Here is an 18470-nt window from a genome sequence, read left to right on the forward strand (position 1 = left end):
GCACAGACAACAGCCCTTTAAAAAGACTTTTTTACTCTCACCCGAGGACATTCTGTCATTGCTTTCAGGGAGAGAGGAAAGGGGAGAGAGAGAAACATCCATCGGTTGCCCTCCACCCCAGACGCCCCGGGACCGAGGATCGAGCCCACAGCCCCTGGGTTAAGGGACCACACCTCAACCCACTGAGCCACACCAGCCAGGGCTGGACCCCAGTTCCTGCCTGCTGCAAGCCGTTTTCCACGGGGCCACGTGAGCCGTAAGAAAAACCAGAAACGAGCTTCTCTAAGCGAGTCTGTGCCACGCAGCGAGCCCAGGGCCTGTCTGCGTTCGGCTTCAAGCTACTCAGCCCACCAGCTCCCCAGAAACACCAGCTTGGGTCCCCAGCGACTCCCACCCACACTGTGCCAATGGGGAGGGGGGCAATTTCCTGGTCTGGCTCCCCTTGGCCTCTCCCGGCATCTGTCTCGCTGCCCACTCCTCCTTCCCCAGCGAAGGCCCCCTGCCCTTTGGAGGTGCCGGGCGCCCCTGGCTTTCCTGCTGCAGCGACTGCTGCTCTGCCCGGTTTCTCGGAGCTTCTCCTGTTCTTCCTTTCCCTGTCCCAGGGTCCCCGCCCGGGGCCTGGCTCTCTTCTCCAGGTTCCACCCAGTCCCCTGGGGACTGCGTGCTAACCCCAGGTTCCGCTATTGACCCTGAGCTCTGCGCTCGCAGATCCAGCATCTCACCCAACAGCCCTGCCCGAGTGTCTCATGCGCACCTGGACCTGACCCGCCCAATACACCACTCGGTTCCCAGGATGGGCCAGACACTGGGTGGTGCACAGGAGCCACTGCCTCAGCACGCACTGCCCTCCGCCCCGCGCTCCCAAGGCCACACTGGCTACACACAGAAAACGCGCATCGCAGAGGGCCAGTGGCCTTTCAGCTAAGAGAGGGGGGCAGGCACCCGGTGTGCCCACAACCAACTGGGGTCAGGGGCCCAGGCACACCTGGTTTTGTTCTGCCCCCTTCACTGGGCGCCACAGACGCTGTGTTTTCACGAACTGAAGGCAAGACCTGCACCCCTCCCCCCACCGAGAGGTGACCCCCAGCAATGAGGATCCAAGTCCCAATCTTCCCACTGGTGAGGGGGGGGGTCTTGCCTTCGATGCGTGAAAACACACACAGTGTCTGTGAAGCTCAGTGGCCAGGGCGCAGCAACACAAGGCTTGCCTGTTGTTAATTAAAGATAACACCTAACGCACGCCGCTTCTGCGCCTGCCCCGTCCGCGTTTCCCACCACGTGGTCTGTGAAAGAACCCTAAAGGCAGGGGTTGTGACCTCGCTTCCGTATCAGCCAGTGGAGACACAGAGAGGTCAAGTGGCCTGCTCAAGGTCACAGAGCCAGCAGGAAGCAGCCAAGTTTTGAGCCTGGACAGTCAAACATACTGTGGTGGGGAGTCACGTCGACAATAACGGCGCCCTTTCCCACGCCAGGGCCACGTTCTCACTCCAGTGATGTCTCGGCCTCGCCTGCCAGGGCTGGACGCTGCGCCTGGTACCGAAGCGAGTACAGGAAGCTCATGCTGTGTGAACAGGCGACAACAGGAACTGGACGCCTTCTAACATCACACGCAAACATTTCAGAAACAATTTTGAAAGAAGGAACGCTTATAAACGAGGTTTAAAAAGAAGGACAGCATGTCAGCCAGGGACAACGTAGCTCCTTGTTTATCCCAGTTTGGCTTTTGGTCTGTGCCTGTGCCCGGTTCATGTCTTGGACACATGGGAAGAAAAAAGAAAAAGGAAAAGAGAGAGAGAAAAAATAAAGCACAGCAGAGCTGACTGCCACTTTGCTAACCGACGCACGGAATGTGGGACAGTGGGACAAAGGCTAACCTCAGTGTCAGCCACTGGGCGGCCCCGGGAGCCTGCAGCGTGGGCACCTTTCACGGGCCGGCCGTGTGGGCCTCGCTTCCCTTTGGTGTGTGCTGGGAGGGTCCTGGCATCGGGGCTCACACCCCCGCCCGGCTCAGCCGCCCCTTGACCACACAGGCACCATCCGTCTGCTCTCTCCACTGGCCCTGAGTTTTAAAAACTAACGGTTAACCAGCTTTAAGCAGTGAAAATATTGATGTGGGAAAGAAACCTGGGAAATCCAAGCCAGCTGTTGAAAAGCGCTCTTCCATAAATTATTGAAACTTTTTTTCAGAAAATGCCTAATTTCTGTTAAATAAATTAATTTTTTCAAACTTATTGCATTATTTGGTGTAGAAATAAAAGTCAAAAACTTCCCCCAAATCACTCTTTTCATTAAAAGAAATGTAAACGAATGAGGCCTGGGATTAGGGGCAGTTTTTAAAGACGAGTTTAAAACATCGTCACGCACATGTAAACATCACGTAAACATCATCACGCACACTCCGTGTGGAACACGTCCTCCCCTCGGTTCACACCGACACACTCACTGCCGCTTTCTGTTCAAAACCGTGGTCACTAAGCAAGGAAGTACTCGCGGGACCGTGTGAGGACTATTGACTTTTACTAAAACATTCTCCTGCTATCACTAAAGTATTTATCGTGGTTATTTTCACTTTTCAATAAAAGGGCTCATTGTTTAAAAAGTTAACCAATTCAAATGTTAATGGTTGATCCCAAGCTTCCTTCCTTCTTACCCACCCGTTTTCTAATGCGTTGTGTATAAATAAGCAGGACAGTAACAACGGTGGATAAACACGGAGCGAAGAAACGGGGTCAGCGGCCGTCCCAAGAGTTCCTAGTCTTGTCCGTGATCACAGCTCGGGAGAGAGACGACACGCGTGTGATTTATGGAGCTGTTACTACAGCTCCTGGGGGTGGGGGTGCAACTGGGCAGCACGGCTGGAGCCTAAAGCCGAAGGGGGCAGGCGACCGGACCGGTCCTTTCATCCTTGGTTTGGGCACAGAAGGCGGAGGCGCTCAGTCGGGAGTCACTGGGAGGCCCCGAAGCCTGGGGGCGGCGGACCGTGGGGAAGGCCGCCTGGCCGCGCTGCTGGGGTGCTAAGGTGCTGAGTTTCTGCTGGGACCCCGGAGGCCTGCGGCCGCCTGGAGCCCCAAACTGAGCGGTTTGGGTGGGAGCGTGGGTCACGGGTGGGGGTGGGGGCTCCTGCACACCTCTGCTTTCGGGGTCCCTTCCGCTCACTCTGGCCTGGTGACCGTCGCTGACTGCAGATGCCTGGACGAGTGTGAACATCGTCCTGCTGAGGTCGTACCTGAGAGAAAACGAGCTCACCGTCACTCCAGAGCTGTGGTCCTGGTCTCTCCCTCTTTTATTTAATTCACTTTTTTCAGTGTTAAAAGTCACAAAGCAAGTACATAGGGAAAATGTATGTTGTGTATACATGAAGGAACGAGGGCCACGAAATGACGGGGGAGGTCTCGCTGACTACAAGCAGCAGGACATGGGGGTGACTGCTTTGAGGGGTTTCCAGTATTTGAGAGAGGAGAGCACCTGTCCGGGAAATCACTCACTTATCTACTCTTCTCCAGTGAGACCACCCCCCCACCGCCCCCCACACTGTGCCAGGAGCTCTCAGGGACAGCGGGTCACTGCCGCTGCGTGGTCTTCAGGCTGTCACAGCTCCGAAGGGGCGGTTTTGCGGGGGCGGGGGGGGCTCTGAAGGGGGTGAGTGTGTGGGAGTTGCCCGGAAGGTAGGGCCACCGGGATGGGGAGACGGGCCTTTGTGGAGAGGCAGTTTGATTTGGGCCTCAGAGGCTGGCCGGGACTGGAGCCAGCGCCTCCAGGGGAAGGCAGTGCCGAGCTGGGTGACACTGCCCAGTGACACGGCCCACGGAGCATGGCCCGCATGCTCCAGTCACCTGGCTTCTCAGGTTGTTCAAGGGGTCAAGCACCTCAAAGCAATTAAGACAGGGATGTCAAACTCATTTTAACCGGGGGTGGGGGAGCAAATAAGCCTGGTGGTTGCCTTCAAAGGGCCAGATGTAAGGTTAGGACTGTATAAATGTAACCACTTCTTAACAGTTAAGCGAGAGCCTCGGGTAAAAACAAGGTGCCCGGCCGGACAGTTGAAACGTGGCGGAGGGCCGGACTCGGCCCACAGGCTTTGTGTTTGCCACGTGTGAACTGAGACAACTGCTGGAGCAGAGGAAGTCGGGCGAGGGGACAGGCCTGCGCTGCTCTTTGGAAGCCAGCGAGTCACAGTCGGGGGCGAGGGGACTGGCGTCCAGGAGACCCCGCTGGTGTTGCCTGGCTTCAGCAAAAGCAGACAGAAGTCCTACCAGACAGACGAGAACCGTGGGGCAGGACGTGGCTGAACTCGCGATTCGCACAGCCTCCTTCCGGAACCGTAGTCAGACTTTCTGAGCGGCAGTTTCCTTGTTGTGCAGTGGAGAGAGCGAGGACACCCCACGGGAAGGAAGGGAGGGTGGGGGAGACGACCTGTGTGCGCAGCAGGCCCGAGGGCGGAGCCAAGCCGCTCTCCCGACTTTGCAGCGTGGGCGGCTCCTCCGCAGCGTGGCTCGCTCCACGTCCGCTCCAACGCCTTTTGCTCTCACCTGCCTCTGCAACGAGCTCGGGGAGCTGGAGCTCCCGCCTTGCAGAGTCCTCAGCTGCCCCCACAGCAGGGGCTCTGGGCAGGATTTATGTCTCACTGGCCACGTCCCTGCGGTTCAGACCTGGGTCACCTGCAGAGAGGACCAGGAGCTTTGTTTGGGAGCTGCGCGCGGTGGGGAGCAGAGGAGAGCCCGGCGTCCTCGCTGACAGCAACCCTGCAGAGAGAGCCTGGGTCTCTGCCGAGTGGGCCCAGTCTGGGAGCGCCCTCGGTGGCAATGGCTTTCTCACGGGCTTGCTCCCTGGTGGTATCGGCTGTGCCAGGGTACAGAGCTAATGCCGGCGGCAGTGGCACCCCAGCTTACTGTTGGGGGAAGCGGCCTCTTATGCAGCAACTTCCTGATTGTGGAAGAGGTGGCAGCTCCCTTGAAGGCCCAAGTCTCTGGTGACTTTCTGAGACCCACAAGAGTCTGCCTGGCCCTCCCGATGACCCATGAACCCTCTGCACCTCCTAAAAACCCCTTGCTGTTAGACCAGCTGGAGTGGACTCCTGGTCTGTAACCCACAAGAACCCTCAATGACGAGTCAGTGACTCGTCCAGGCCGAGACAAGGGGAGGGGGAGCTTGCTTCTTCCTGCTCAAGCTCAGACACAGGCCGGAGGAGCCTCCCCATCACTAAGGAGCAGAGCAGGACTGGGACGGAGCTTGGGGCCCCGAGGACACTGCTGAAGCCCACACAGCATCCCCTGCCCAGCTGGTTAACAACAAATTTAACCAAGAGAAGGTCACCCGTGCACAGAGGGGGCATATGATAATGGTAGCTCCTGTAATTACGACTCTTTGCCCCATTTTGGTTAATGACGTCAGTGCCTCACCAGATGTCCAGCTGCCCGGGGCCCTGGGACAATGGCAGGGGGTGTGGCAGCACATTCCTTCTGGAAGCTTGAAGGTCACACAAACAGCCAAGTCTCCGCGTGTGGCATGTCAAACTTCCGTTTGCGCTGCGTGAACTGGCTCCCGTAGTCTCATTGGCTTAGGAAAAAAGGAGCTGGGCGGACTCGCAGAACCACACCTCGGCCTCCGGTTTGGTTCCGCTCCAGGGGCGTGGGCAGGCGTTTGTTCACTGAGGGCTCGAGTTCCAGCTTCCCTTGATAGCTTTGTTTTCTCTCTTCTTTTTAATCACAAGAGCCACCGAGGCTCCTGATAGCGCATTCAAGTAGTTCCAGTGTTTTAGTAACTGAAAAATCTCCACTTACCTCTCCAATGCGGCCTGCACAAGTAATGTTGACGCACGGCCACAGGGGGGCGCGCTTGCCTTGTCTCTCAACTTCTCGGCCGCTTTGGTCGGTAATTGACAGGCGGGCTTCCTAAACTCTTACAAGGAGGGCCCCACCCCCACCGCTCGCAGCAGCCTTTCCCTGCGTAGTATCCTCTGAACTCTGCTAGGACCCACTGCCTCCAAATCCGTACCAGGGCCTCTGACACCAGCTCTTCAACCTGGGCGACTCGGGGACCACCCCGGTGCCCCCTTTTCTTGCCAGCTCCTTCCGAGACAAGAGCAACACCGTGTCCCTCTCTGGTCGCTGCAGGACCCACACAGCCCCGGCTTCCCTGGTAGCTCTGTGCCCCGGAGCAGCGTGTGGGCAGCAACGGGGTCCGCCCCACCTCCAGCGGCCGAGGTTTCCCGCCTGCTGCGCTCGCAGAAACACCTCTGCTCCCTCTGTCCGTCCTGGACGTGAGCCCACCGTCTGCCTGCTCAGCTCCCACCCTAAGGCGCGGGCCCTTGTGAAGAAAATGCAAAACGCCGATCGTCCACAATGCTCGGCTCATGAGGACGCCGGCCACGACCCCGGCCACGACCCCGGCCACGACCCCAGCCATGACCCACCACCCCTGCTGGCCGCCTCTGCCGCCTCTCCCCTGCTCTGGAGCGCTCTCTCCCCCCACCGCGTCCCCCTTCCCGTGAGAGGGCCTTGCTGCTTCCCAGGAGGAGCCAGGGTCCTTACCGGCTGCTCGCACCCGCAAACAAACCTCCTTAGCCGACAAACCTCGCAGGTCAGGAACTTCCTGGGCACCTGCAGCCGCACTGGCCTTGCACGCGGGTCATGCGCGCAGTGACCCGCTCTGCTGTGGGTCCTCCCCGGCTCTCTAGGAAGTCTCCCCCTCGGAGCATTGCCGGACACACCGCCCCCTACGTCTCTGCTTACCCACCCGCCGCGGTCAGCCCCGAGATCAGCCTGCCCACTAGCCCACTAGACGGCCGTGCTGCAAGGCAGAAGGGTCCCGACTCAGACTTACTGGGAAAGGAAGGGAACTCCTGCAAAGGGCACGGTAACAGGTTCTGGGTTTTTGTTTTCTAGTGGAAAGAAAGCAGCGAGCCCTCTAAGAGTACGGGGAGGAGGGGAGGGCCTGGTGCTCAGGCATGCGCGTCGGAGGGGAGAGCTCATGCTGCGGCTTCGCCGGCCCCTCCTGGACCCCTTGGTTGGGGTTCCGAAGGTCCGTCTGGGGCGCTGTCTTCCTCCCCGTTCTCCTGCGCAAGCGGCTCCGCCTTGCGTAGCTCTGCACCGTCCGTGGTTTCAGTACCTCGACGGGCCGCTTCGACCCTCCCGCTGCCTGCGCCAAGGCCTTTTCTCTCCACCGAGCCTGGTTAGTGGTTCCACACGTCCAACCCGGCCTCCGAGCGGCCGCCCTGCCGGTCTGGGCTGGTCAGAGCGGCGGCCACCAGGGGGCGCGCTCCCCACGCAGGCCGCACAGCTAGCGGGATCGTGAACTTTTAATTTGTCCTCGTTGTTTTTCTTCTTCTGTTACCCTTCAGTATTGAATATCCTGGTTTTTTTCTTCACTGTTCAAATTTCTGAATGGTGTTAGGCATGGACCCGACAAGTCGGGAATGCCGTTTCCTTGTGCAACTTGTATTGATAACAAGAACAAGCTAATAAGGCTTAGTAAGTGTTAGGCGGCCTTGCGAACACTGCAAGCCCACCACGGCCCCTGCGGTCCTCTCAGCGGCCCCGGGGCAGACGCTGCTCCTGCCCCTGCTTTTCAGAAGTGGGAACTGCAGAGCAGGGAGTGACTTGTCTGTGTTCCTGCAGCTGGTGAGCCCTGCAGCCGGGGCCAGAACCCTGCCCCCATCTGAAGTTATAAAGACGTTTTAAAATATTTTCTTCAGAACAACTTCAAGTTTGATGGTTCACATCTGAGTTTTTAGTCTGTACTTAATTTTAAGCATGATATACTTTAGGTATCCATTCTATGTAACTACGTTCTATGTACTGATATATGCGTGTACAATTTTTGTGTACGTGTGAGATCATTTCTGCTTTCTATCAGACTCCCCTGGCAGTGAGCCCGCCCTGGGCTGGGACCAGCGCGCCTGCACTGGTCCGAACCTCGGTAAGTGTACTCCCACTCGTTCCTCGTTCCAGTTACTCCAGATCCGAGTTCTTCTCCAAAGACTTTAGGTTCAGCGTTTCCATCTCCCAGAAACCCCGTGAGGACTTTTTTAAAAATCAGGTTTGCAATAACTCTGTAGAAAAATTTGGAGAGCATTTGTGTCTTGCAATAGCAACTTTTTCTGTCTGTGAATAAGGAATGTACCTCTGTTACTTGAATATTCCTTAATGTCTTTCAACAGACATTGAGAAAATGTTATGTAATGGTCTTGCACATCTTTTGTTAGCCTGATTAAGCAAAGTTTCGTGGAAGGAAGACGTCCTGGCAACAGAGTCCTCACGCCTTGACTGTGTGCGAGCTCCGTGAGTTCCCAGGATGAGCGTGCTTTCGTGACTGGCCTTCAGCCAGGGCCAGAGCTGACCCCCGGCCACAGAGTCCCCTCCGGTCTGTGCCCTCCCTCTGACCGTCACCATTCTGGCAGTTAACACCCTGGTCAGTTCTGCCAGTTTGGGGACTTTACAGGTAGGGAAACTTTTTAAAAAATTCTTTCTGCTTCTTATGGTCCAGCTAGTGGTAAGACCCATTCATTTAAATAGTTATAGATGACACATTCTCACTAACTGCTGTATATTATTTCACCTTTTATTTATCCATGCTGCTCTTGGTGGGCATTTGGGTTCTATCCAGTTGTTCTTAATTAATCTTCACTAGGGGATATATATACACACATATGTATTTTTTTTGAGAAAGAGAGAGAGACAGACAGAGACCAGTTTTCTCCCTTGCACGCCCCCACTGGGGGTCGGACCCGCAACCTGGACGGGTGCCCCGACTAGGGAGTCAAACCCACAACGCTTTGGTGTACGGGACAGTGCTGCAACCCACTGAGCACCTGGCCCGGGCTGTATTTAGTTTGGGGTCATTACAAAGTGTGAGGCCAGGAACATTGTTACGCATGTCCTTGGTGAACACGCGTGCACACTTCTGTAGAGCACACGCCGGGGAGTGCAGCTCCTGGGGACAGGGGACCCGCCTGCTTCAGCTTTAGTGGATCTCGATGGACCGTTTCCTGACACGGTTTTACCCTCCCACCGGGAGGTTGTGAAGTTTGGGGTTTCTGCCCATCCTTGTCGCACTCGGGAGTGTCTCATTCATTTCAGTCATTCCGGTGGGTATGTGACGGCACAGAGCTGGGGTCTGAGCTGACGTTCTCTTGGTAACTATTTGATGGAGACCTTCTCTGTGAAACAACCAAATTGCCGATAATTTTGCCTATTTTTCTGTTGGGTTGTCTGGCTTTTTAAAACATCACTTTGAAGGAGACCTGCCAGGTCCAGCTCCGCCCACCATGCTGTCTGACGAAGTCCGAGCGTGGGGAGGGCGGCTTCACAGAAGCGCATGTGGTGTTGATCTTAATCTTGCTGTCTCTTGTTGTTCTAACCTCTACCTTTCTGATAATTTGGAATCTCCTAGAAATGCTGACCATTCTCAGAGCTGAACAGCAACTAGGTCAGGCTGAGAACAACATCACCTTGGCCTTTCCCCAGAATAACACCTCCTCTGAGGCCCCAAAGGAGAAAGGGCCCATGATGTCCAGTGAATTCAGGGGAAATAACCCCTCCTTCCCTGACCGGATTAAGCAGCTGTAGGATATGATGATATCAGCCAGTAGGGGGCCTGGAACACCCAAGGCAGCCCCCTTAAGTAAGTCCCGAGGCAGATCCCCTCTGATGAAACAGCCCCTGAATGTCTAAAGTTGTTGGAATAACAGCCCCTCCTTTACCTAGAATAGGGATATATATCTGTTAGAATTAGACAGGCAAAGAAACAGGAGAAGCTAGTTAGCTGTTAAGCATGTAGAAAACAGTTACCAGGGAGACAGAGTTAATAGTACACAGAGAAATATTTTAGACAGAAAGATAGATAGCTAAGTTAGACATTACAAAGGCTTATAATGAATTTCCTAACCTCTGCTCGGTCTAGCGTACCTGTTGTCCGTGACAAACTCTGAGAACTTTAATAAATAATAAGACATTCAAACTCTGTACATAGAGCTATTTCAAATTGTCTGATTAATGGTTCTCCTGGTCAAAATAACTTTTGTTTAATATAACTGACACTATGGGAACTTTTGTACTTTTCCTGGTTACCTTTGTGTTGATTTTTTCTGCTTAACTGATCATGCTATGCACCTGTAATGTTAATCACTACCAGAAATGAAAATATAAAAACCTGCTTGTACTTGCAATAGACAGAACAGTGCTTCACCTGCCTTTGAGCTGTGTAGTTGCCTGTGTAGCGCCTATGCCTATCTTCACCTTAGGGACCCCTGGACCCTGCTGCGGCCGGACCGCGGCAGAGATCTTTATATAATCTAGCGACGAGTCCTTCACTGATGGATGTATTTCAAATATTCTCCCACTGGGCGGCTTATCTCGTCATTCTAAATTGTGTCTCATGATGAACAAAACTTCTTAATTAGCAGGGGTGCCAGCTTACTTATTTTTTCCCTTACTATCTTCACAGTTTATGTGTCAACTTAACTAAATCTTTACCTACGTCAGTATTGTGGAACTATTCTCCTCCATTTTATTCCAAAAGCTCTATTGTTTTCCTGGGCTCCTTCATGTGAAATGATCGGTGTTCCAATTACAACACAGAAGGTTAGTACTGGCACACTGAACCCACCGTCAGTCTGGAACCAGTCTCCACACTCGGTGGGAGGCCGGGGGGAGCTTTCTTCCATTCAGCTCGGTCGGTGTCGGCTTTTCACGAACCGGACGAGGGTGGACACATGGGCATCTTCCCTGGTCACCCTCTGTCGTGTTGGGTCCTCGGTCGGACTCCCGAGCCGGCACCGTACTGTCCCAGTGCCCCACCCACCCTCCTTGGAGGTCTCCACAGTCAGGTCCCAGCTCGTTTTTATCGAGATTTTAGTGTGTCCTGTTTTTCAGTGATTGCTTTTTGTATTTTGATGTGCTTTCGAGTGACACCTTCAAGTTTAGGATTGCTCTGTTTTCTTAGTGAGTTGCATTTTATACCAGAATGTTACTCACCCTCTTTACTGTTGTTTTGCCTGTGAGTAATATGGCTATTCTAGATTTTTTTGGTTTATATATTTTTCCGGTGTGTCTTTAATCCATCGTTTTCCTTTGAGTATTTCCTTATCCACGTGTTTCGGATTTATGTTTTGTCAATAGTGTGGCTAAGTTTTTAGCCCAATCTGTTTTAATGTGAGACTTTGACACATACATGTTAACATTAGTATTAGCATGTTAAAAATTTGTTTTTATTGTTTTGCTCCACAAGGGATTTTTTTTTATCCCAATTGCCTCTTCTGTTTTCATCCCCAGCTTTCCAGGGTGAGCTCTGCCACACCTGTGGGCATAGCTGGCTGTGTCACAATGTGACCGTCACACAGGGGAACCCTTCTCTCTGGAGGGCGAGTCCTCAGTGCGCCTCTGTTTGGACAGGGCCTTCCTGGCAGCCCATTTCCAAGCCGAGCGCCGCCCGCGGCCGCCCCACCAACCAGAGCCCCACCAGGAAGGCTGGCGGATGCGAGGCCTAAGGAAGCTGAGCCCCGGGGCTGGCGATGGTGAGGCTTCTGACCGAAGCATCACAGCAGAACGAAGCGCCCCGGCGATGAGGGCAGCGGCAAACGGATCACGAGCTACACCGGGCTCCCTCCGTTCCTCTCTAGCTCGGGTTCCGGGACATTTCCGCAGGAAAGCCGTGCTCAGTTACGTTTTCTTCAAGTCTCCGAAGTGCGACAGTGAGGACAGAAGACGAGACTTCTCCCGGGGAAGTTTCATTGTGACCCGGCCTGAAAGGGAGGTGGCGCTGTGGCTTCCGTGCGCAGGGACAGCCTTGGCCAAGGGCTGCCGCATCCCGCACTAGGTGGCGCATTTCCCCGAAAGCCAGACCCGCGTCCCGGGAGGGGCGGAGCCTTCCCGGAGCTTCCCGACTTCTGAAGCCACCTGGGAGGCCCGACTGGCTCCGGTTTGCAGTGGGAGAAGCCGATGCCGCCTGCCTCTGCCTGCGACGCAGTCTGCGCCCGGGAAAGGCGAGGATGGTGGAGAGAGAGCAGGTAGCGCCAGGCCTGGCTCAGGATGGAGAGCGGCGCTCTGTTCTTCTTACGAGGGTCCATATTCGGACTCTGCCTCCATCGCGGGGACTGGGGCCGAGGGCCAGGCAGGGTGGCTTTCCGTCTCCACGAGACTCAGCTGGGGGCCACGTCACCTGGCAAGGTGCTTGCTTTGCTCTGTCATCCGCCTCCTATTTTAACATGTTTCTTTCCAGACCATTTCTTTTAGTATTACTGCTTTTCACCAATAGATTTTTAGGGGGATAACTCCATGTTCAGAAGAACTGTGCTAGCACTCAGAAGCACTCTCGGGCTGCCGTTTGGCCAGGTGAGGGCATCAGAAATGGCACAACCAGCCACCTGCCTAGCAAGGTGTTGCGACATTCAAAGTTTTGGAATTCAAAGTGCGTTTTCTAATTAAAGTGTTTTACATGGCAGTTAGTTTTCTGAATTAAACCCATAATATCCCTTCTCATATTATCATTTTCCTTTCCCATTGAGGTAATCTGTGTTTATTATAAAAATATAAATATAAGGGAAAACATTGTAATGTCACCAAATTCATCCCTAGAGGTAATCACCTTAACATTTTGGTGGCAATATTTTTCTCTGTGCATTGCCGAAAAGGAGGGGTGCAAAGGATGAGAAAAGAGGAGGTCACAGGTGCTCGGGAGAGGCAGACGAGCCTCCCCGAGAACGCACAGCTGTCGTCAGGTGCTGACCCTCGCAGGCCCGTCGCACGAGGTCTTTCAGCCCTTCTAGTCCTGACTCTGGCGCTGACCTGGGATACTGCTCCGATGCTGCCCATATGGTCACAGGCAGCAAAAGCTCACCAGTGATTACTCACTTCCACGGCTTCCTTCCAACCTCGGTCACCAGCCACCCTCCCCCTCCGTGAACTGAGATCAACCGATGAACACCACAAAATTTAAAAATGTGCCCAGACAAAAACCACGCTTCCTTACAGGATATTTTTATTGTTCTTACTTTTCATGAGATTTGCTGGCTGTTGAAATATGAGGGAAATTTTCTGAAACCCAACATCAATTGTTTAAATTATTCACAGTATTTCTGTGCGCGTCCATTGAACTTGCTGGGGTACCCACCGAGCTCACAACAACCCGTCTACAGTGCCAGGGGCCCTGGCCCACCCTCTGTTGGCCCTGTGCACCCCCACCCCTGTGCACCCCACCCCCCCCAAACACCCCGCCGTCCCTGCACACCCTCACCAGCAGGTGGCGGCAAATGCAGGAAAGTGTCTCTCCCCAGACAAACTCCCTTTTTTGGTTGCGCCCTCCACAGTCAGCAGGGGCTGGCTAATCGCCCACAGATTAGCGTTCAAATGCGTTTCGTAACTTTCTCCAGTAACGAGCAATTAATGAAATAAATTGTTGCTTTAGTCATTTCAGAGTCATCTCTGCTTGTAACAGACATGTTTTTATTTATTTGTTTGTTTTTGCATAAGACTTAAGTAATGAAAGACATGGAGAAACAGCATAATTTGAAAAACCCCAAAGAATGAAAATAGAAAACATCAATATATTTCAAATTAACTTGAAATAATTTCTATTTCCTTTTGTAACTAAAAATTACATTTTAACCACATCTATTTGATATAGGAGGACTAGTGGTTTAATTGTAATATATTTTTTAAAGAGGTAACTTATGAAAAAACTGAGTTTTTAAAATATTAAATATTTGCCTAGAGTCATTTGAAATGATCATAACCCAAGCCACTCCAAAATTACACTGGGTGCTAAAGAATGAAACGAAAGTCAATAGCAAAGCATGTTATATTTAATTCAGATAATTAATACGATTATAATGTGATTACATCACCCAAGAGAGGAAGAAATACAAATTTGTGTGGAATTATATGAGAGCACAAAAGTCTTTATTCGTTTTTTAAAAGCAAAATCCTAAACCTGAAGCATAAATTTTCTCTAATTAAACATGGTGAGAGCATTTTAATTTTCACCTGAAAACTTTTTTCTTGGTTAATTGTTACTTTGCCTTGTGAGAGTGTCCCAAAGTGCACTGTAGTCAGAATGTAAACAAACAGACTAAAACTGGCATTAAACCTTTTTACCAGCTAGCTAGTAGCGAGTGTTGTGTGGGTTTCCAGCTTTAGGAAATGCAGCGGATGATGATCTATTTTCACTAACTAGTTCAAATGGCAAAAAATTTTAGGTCGCGACTCACCTTCCTCGCCTGTCCAAGAGAAGTGCGCGGAGCAGGGTTTCAGCTGATTTTCGTAGGTGTGCGGCACAGCTGCGGGCACCCACTCACAACCACACTGTGGCTGGAACCAGCCCCAGCTGGACGCCGTTGGCCTCTCTGCCCCCCTGCCCACCCGGTGTCCCTGCAGAGAGCTACCGAGACCCCCTCGGGGGGTCCCGCAGGCCCCTGTTACCTGGTCATCTCCACCATCCCGCCTCCTTCCAGCCCCCTGGGAAGCTGGCTGTGTCATGGGAAGAGCCCTGGCGCTGGATTCAGACCTGAGCTCGACCCACGCTGCCATCAGCTTCGGGGTGGTCACGGCTCCTGCACCTCGGTGTCACTTCACAGAGCAGGGCTACAGAACATGACCTCCTGGGAGAGGCTGGAGCGCTGCCCGAGGCAACCCCCGTAAAGGGCTGGCGCAAGGCTCCTCGCCCGGTAGATGCAGAACGAAGCGCCACAGTGCATAGACCTCTGGGCTCCCAGGGGCTCAGCCTGGCTCCTGTGACCTCCGGGACACCTGATGACTTCTCCAAACCTCAGGGCTTCTGTCTGTGAGACGAGCCCCTCAGGATGGGAACCAGGAATGTGCTTCGTAAGTGGTATGGCACTCCACAAATTGTCCCCCCAACACACGCGTCTTATGTCACCCTGTGAACACAAATGAAGATACTGAGGCCCAGGTACATTAGGTGAAGTCGCAAAGCTGGGGTGCAGCCCTAACGTTGGGATTACAATTGTCCTCAGACACCGATGTTATGGCACCAGCAGTCACATGTTACAATTACAATGCCGTATGCAAATACCAGTGCTCAAACATTGCAGTTACAACACCACACTCAGGCATCGTGCTGCCATACGAATACCCGAACGTTGTACTTACAACACCGTCATCAGTGCCTCGTCGTGGTCATCCCTCCGCCTGTGCACATCGGTCTCCTACCACCAGGACTGACAGTCCTCACAGACGGGTGCCGGCGAGCACAGCGGCCGCCCCCAGCTGCCCCAGGGGGACCAGCTCTGCCCGTCTGCCTGCTGCCGCCATTGACCCGAGGCAGGACAGTGCGTGGTGTCTCTCCCGGGACTTCCCGGCTTGCCCCATTTGCTGGTGTCCCCGGCCCAGGTGGGGCAGCACCTCCAGACTCCCAAGTACGCCCCATGTTCCAGGACGGTTTCCTGTTCTCGACTCTTCAGGCACACTGATACCCTTCAGAGTAGCAACCACGTTTTAGGACATGCTCGGGAACACGGAATGACGCCTAGTAAACTAATGCATCTGCCGAAGCACAGTCCCAGGCCTCAATGCCTCGCAGGCAGAATGCAGGGCCCTGAGTCTGTCACTTGTCTCCTCCACGAGGCCACAGTGACACTTCGGAGAAGGACCGCGGGCCAGGCTCTGGACCGGGCGGAGCCCTTGTGGGCAGATGCATTTCAGGGAGGGGGAAGAAACCTGAATTCGTGGGTCTGAGAGCTTGTGGACTGCGGAGCCCTGCAAACACTCTGGGACGTAAGTGATGTCCCACAGCTCAGAGTGGTCTCTCTGCATGATACGGTCCCTTTCTCCCTCCCTGGGCAAATTTGCATCCTTTTAAAAATGGTCTTCACACTGTCTGAGAGCTCACCTAGCGACAACTGGGTAAGCAGTCACGCACAAGGGGATTCATTTTCCGTAAGTGAGCACGTGGAAACACTCACACTTCATCAGTGGCCCCACAACCCAAACGGTGGTAAATTGGCAACATAGCTTAAAACGAAACCTCACTGGGCAGTGAGGCTTCAGCACAAGGCTGTGTCGACTGCCAGTCAGAACGTAAACTGGTTCGACCTCTGAAAATCAGGTGGTAAATCGGTGCCACCTCATAGAGCTGCTTGTGGTTATGACCCAGGAATCAGACTTCTGGGAACGTCGCTCCGGCAATGGATTCAAAAGGAGTCGAGCACTGTGTTGGAACGTGTTTGAAACAACCGTTATTTGTAGTTTGGGACATTTGAAAATGAGCTAAGAGGAACGGCCCCTTGCGTGGGTGCCGTAGTTCAAAGACAGCTTCAACACCCATAGGTCACATCCTTTGGCTTTTCACGGCTCCAGAAGGCAGGGGTCATCGCAGTCCCTCCCGCGGTGGAGAGACAAGCACTCGCAGTGGTGAAGGCACACCAACGCCGGGCAGACCTGGGGGGGGGGGGCAGCCAGAGCCCACCGGCTGAGGGTCCAGCAGTGGGGGAAAGATGAACTCTGTGGTGAAATAAATACACAGCCATGAAAATAATTGTGAGCAATATAGTGATATTACAAACACGTAGGCCGGCAAAGTCCAAAAGTCCTGCCTTTGCCGTGATCAGCACAGAGAACTTTGCCGTCGCAGCAGTTTAGGGCTGGACTGGAAAGGGGCGCAGGTCAAGTCGTGGCGGGCGTTTCTTTTATTTTAGCATCGCTGGGTTTAGAACTCCCTGTTGCTAGGAGCTGTGTGGCACCTTTTCGCTCTTTAGTGGAATCATAATGTTTTAGGAAAAATAATCTGTATAAAGTAGTCCCACAGGCTGTACTTCCTGGGAACACTCTAAATATTAAAATGCCTGGGGGAAAAACAAAACAAAACAAAACAAGCCTTTCCTTGGAATTATGGGTCCACAGGGCGACAAAGGCTGGGGCGGGTGCCAGTGGCAGGGGCTGGTGGCAGTTGAAAGTCCCATGTCCTGGCCGTCTCATATCAGGGACACTTGTGAAGCGAGCCTTGTGCACGCATGGGAAGGGGTGCCTCCCAGGCGGACAGCAGAGGGCCGGGCTCCCCAGGGGGCTCGGGCGGGGGGGCCGGAGGCACTGCCATTGTCGCAGCCCAGGGTTAAGTGCCGGATTAGAGAGGGGACATTCTGTCCACCCTCTCCCGCCCGTCAGCCCCATTCCCAGGGCTCCTTCCGAAACATGTCCACGGGGTGCCTTCCATTCATCACCATCACCACGGACATGGCCACCCAGACAAAGGGACATCAGGAGGTTAATTAAAGACAGGTAACAGGAGGCCGCAGGGGCAACCGGGGGCAAAGGCCTACGGCGCGAAGGCCACCTCCCTGGTGGCCTGGTCCGCTCTCGCCCCGCCTGTGGCTGGCACGAAGTCCTCTCTCAGAGCTGATGGGTGGATGGATGGGCAGGGGAGTTTACCCTGCTGCAGGCTGAGCTCACCGGGTCTTGCCGACGGCTCAGTCTGGCTAGTTTTCTACTTTCCCTGATCTGCTGTGTTTGGCGGCATTGTTGGCAGCTCCGTCATGGAACTGACATGGGTGTTGATTTCTCTCGCACGAAGGGCGTGCCCTTTTGGGAGCATCCACGTGGGACCCCCTGGGCCGCCATCAGACTGAGCGAGGGCTTGGGGTGAACGTAAGGGTCCCTCGGCCCGACGACTGGGTCCCTGACAGGACTGCTGAGAGGCGGGGGCAGAGCCTGGTGGGCAGGCGGCCAAGGCTCGGCTTTGCAAACCCGTGACCCAGGCATTGGTGTCCACCGAAATGTTCCTGTGTCTTTCTTTTCCTTTAATTTGCTGTTTTAAGAGAGCATTTTTGCTTAGTGCTTTCAAAATAGGAGGCATTAAGTACATCCATGTGGCAGGTTGACTAAATGAGTGACTTGGGGAATTGAGGCATGAATTCCCATGCCCAATGGCCTGGATGCTGTCACTCACTACCCGTGTGACCTTCATCTCCTCGGAGATGATGAGGATGATGTGACGATGACAGTACTTTTCTCACAGGGCTGTTCTGAGGCTTGAAAGCGTTACTATATGCAAAGCTGTTAGGTCACCGTCTGTCAGAATATGTGCTATACAAGTGCACTACGATTATTACTATTACTTAGTTTAGCAAATAAATTCTAGAGGTAATATTAACCGTATCTCCCTTCCCAGAGTGTGAAAGGGAATAGGAACACTAGGATGGAGGGAGATAATTCTGAGTATTTCTTCACATTGCACACCCTTAGGTATACTTCTGACAGAAAATGCTGGCGCATTGAATTCAGGAATTTATTAAAATGCAAAAATCACAGGAATGCAAGGACAGCTTGATGTTATGAAATCTGATATCTGGTATCATTTAGGTCATTAGGATAAAAACCTAATAATTATAGTTTTGGCAGCCAAAAGAGCTTTTTATCAAAATTTAATAGCCTTTTTTTTTATTTTAAAAGTTTTAATTAGGAATAGACCCTGGACACAATAAGTTCACATACAAATAATATATGTATATTAATTGAAAGACA

The 18470-nt window shown here is 53.2% G+C and overlaps 1 pseudogene; it reads left to right on the top strand.

Moving 5' to 3' along the window:
- The first annotated feature begins 1677 nt into the window (after positions 1 to 1677).
- On the top strand, positions 1678 to 1764 carry LOC119000381 (uncharacterized; annotated as a pseudogene).
- Positions 1765 to 18470: the final 16706 nt, after the last annotated feature.

The sequence above is a fragment of the Sturnira hondurensis genome, unplaced genomic scaffold, assembly GCF_014824575.4.
Source record: "Sturnira hondurensis isolate 20B ecotype Veracruz unplaced genomic scaffold, ASM1482457v3 Scaffold0015596, whole genome shotgun sequence".
NCBI classification, from domain to species: domain Eukaryota; kingdom Metazoa; phylum Chordata; class Mammalia; order Chiroptera; family Phyllostomidae; genus Sturnira; species Sturnira hondurensis.